This window comes from Erpetoichthys calabaricus, chromosome 18, assembly GCF_900747795.2.
Source record: "Erpetoichthys calabaricus chromosome 18, fErpCal1.3, whole genome shotgun sequence".
Lineage (NCBI taxonomy): Eukaryota > Metazoa > Chordata > Cladistia > Polypteriformes > Polypteridae > Erpetoichthys > Erpetoichthys calabaricus.
Window position 1 is genome coordinate 64,086,323 of NC_041411.2, and position 2,290 is coordinate 64,088,612.

A 2,290-nucleotide genomic window follows, 5' to 3' on the forward strand; every position below is an offset into this window, starting at 1 on the left:
TATTGTGCCCGTGTTTTCTTTTTTTACTTTATTATTTAAAAAGTTGCTTTCTCATGTTCAGTACTTGAGAAGTATGATGTGTAAGGAAATCGTAGACTTGATGTGCCTGTGATGCAGTCACCTGTAGGGTGTGGAGACTTGTGCGTATGCAGACATTCAGTTCAGTGAGGCTCCTCCTGTTCGTGTTAGTCTACATCTGCCTTCCCAAGTCTGCGTAATCGGGTCTAGAGAATACCAAACAGCAATCAAATGTGGACAGTACACCAGTCTGCCAAAGCCCACTCACTCAACGTACTTGCACAACGCCAATTTGCAATCACCAACTAATTTAACTTAGACAACATCTTCTGGAGATATGGGAGGAAAAAACCCAGAGACAAAAGTGCAGAGTCAAGTTAGGCTGATGCCTTGCTTATGTGTGGTATTCTTACATTTAGTAAGTTTCCTGTTGTTTAAATTAATTTTTGTGTTGTTTAGTGTTATTTTATCGAATGTATACTTGACCCGAGAGTCACTTAATGTGCTGACCCAATTTAAAACTCTTGTTAGGAGTAGAATGTACTGGAAGACGCAAGGTCTGTTTGTTTACACAGCCGATTCTCAAAGTAAATAATACACATACAGTATCTCACAAAAGTCAGTACACCCCTCACATTTTTATAAATATTTTATTATATCTTTTCATGGGACAACACTGAAGATGTGACACTTTGATGTAAACAATGTAAAGTAGTCCGTGTACAGCTTGTATAACAGTGGAAATGTGCTGTCCCCTCAAAATAACTCGGCACACAGCCATTAATGTCTAAACCGTTGGCAACAAAAGTGAGTACACCCCTAAGTGAAAAATGTCCAAATTGTGCCCAAAGTGTCAATATTTTGTGTGGCCACCATTATTTTCCAGCACTGTCTTAACTCTCTTGTGCATGGAGTTCACTAGAGCTCTTCCACTCCTCCATGATGACATCACGGAGCAGGTGGATGTTAGAGACCATTTGAGGATGCCCCACGGATGCTCAGTAGGGTTTAGGTCTGGAGACATGCTTGGCCAGCCCAGCACCTTTACCCTCGGTCTCTTTAGCAAGGCAGTGGTCGTCTTGGAGGTGTGTTTGGGGTCGTTATCATGTTGGAATACTGCCCTGTGGTCCAGTTTCTGAAAGGAGGGGATCAGGCTCTGCTTCAGTATGTCACAGTACAAGTTGGCATTCATGGTTTCCTCAATGAACTGTAGCTCCCCAGTGCCGGCAGCACACATGCAGCCCCAAACCATGACACTCCCACCACCATGCTTGACTGTAGGCAAGGAGTCTTTGTACTCCTCACCTGGTTGCCACTACACACGCTTGACACCATCTGAACCAAATAAGTTTATCTTGGTCTCATCAGACCACAGGACTCCATGTCCTTATCTGCTTGTCTTCAGCAAATTGTTTGTAGGCTTTCTTGTGCATCATCTTTAGAAGAGGCTTCCTTCTGGGACAACAGCCATGCAGACCAATGTGATGCAGTGTGCGGCGGGCGTATGGTCTGAGCACTGACAGGCTGACCTCTGCAGCAATGCTGGCAGCACTCATACGTCTTATTTTCAAAAGATAACCTCCGGATGTGACACTGAGCACGTGCACTCAGCTTCTTTGGTCGACCATGGCGAGGCCTGTTCTGAGTGGAACCTGTCCTGTTAAACTGCTGTATGGTCTTGGCCACCGTGCTGCAGCTCAGTTTCAGGGTGCTGGCAAACCTCTTATAGCCGAGGCCATCTTTATGTAGAGCAACAATTCTTATTTTCAGATCCTCGGAGAGTTCTTTGCCATGAGGTGCCATGTTGAACTTCCAGTGACCAGTGTGAGAGCGATAACACCACATTTAACACACCTGAGACCTTGTAACACTAACGAGTCGCATGACACCGGGGAGGGAAAATGGCTAATTGGGCACAATTTGGACATTTTTCACTTAGGGGTGTACTCCCTTTTGTTTCCAGCAGTTTAGACATTAATGGCTGAGTGTTGAGTTATTTTGAGGGGACAGCACATTTCCACTGTTATACAAGCTGTACACGGACTACTTTACATTGTTTACATCAAAGTGTCACATCTTCAGTGTTGTCCCATGAAAAGATAAAATATTTACAAAAATGTGAGGGGTGTACTGACTTTGTGAGGTTGTGTATATATTTATTGTTTTATACATTTACTGTCACACGTGGTGGTGGTTCAGAGCAGGCACTGATACACCCACCCCATGACAAACCACCTCACCTCAGGATCCCACATTGGGTCCCAAGTGCAGC